The sequence below is a fragment of the Egretta garzetta genome, unplaced genomic scaffold, assembly GCF_000687185.1.
Source record: "Egretta garzetta isolate BGI_Z169 unplaced genomic scaffold, ASM68718v1 scaffold4, whole genome shotgun sequence".
Taxonomy (NCBI): Eukaryota; Metazoa; Chordata; class Aves; order Pelecaniformes; family Ardeidae; genus Egretta; species Egretta garzetta.
The window spans coordinates 292,197-292,720 of NW_009259329.1; positions in this window are offsets into that span (position 1 = coordinate 292,197).

The following is a 524-nucleotide window of genomic DNA, read 5'->3' on the forward strand; positions in this document are numbered from 1 at the left end:
GGGGGTGCATTACAGGGTGTGTGGCATGCACGGGGTGTGTTACAGGGTGCACTGCACACAGGGGGGGGTTCCGGGGTGCGCTGCACACGGGGGGGTGTTATGGGGTGCCCTGCAGGGGCTGAGCCCTGTGGTCTGTACCCACCTTGTGCGGGGGTTTCCCGGGGTTTAGTGACTGCTGTGCTGGGGGCCCTGTGCTGCCGGGGGCGATTTGGCACCCCCAAACCCCCCTGTTTGGGAGCAGCGATGCACCGACAGTGGTTTGCGCTCAGGGGAAAGGCTCTGGCTCCGCTCTCCGTGCCCGCTTGTGCCCCCTTTGCCATTGCCTTGCACCCCGCAGCCCCGGGCTTTTCTTCTTAAAACTCGTGCTGATAATCTGAAGTAACTGGATTAACCTCCTGTCCCCCCCTCTGTGGGCAGCTGGGCTGGAGACCTGCCACCGCCAGGGAGGTGACAGAGCCTCACGAGGCCACCAGCGAAGCCACGGCGGGGGCATCCGCGGGTCGGGGTCCCCCCAAAAGCCGCAC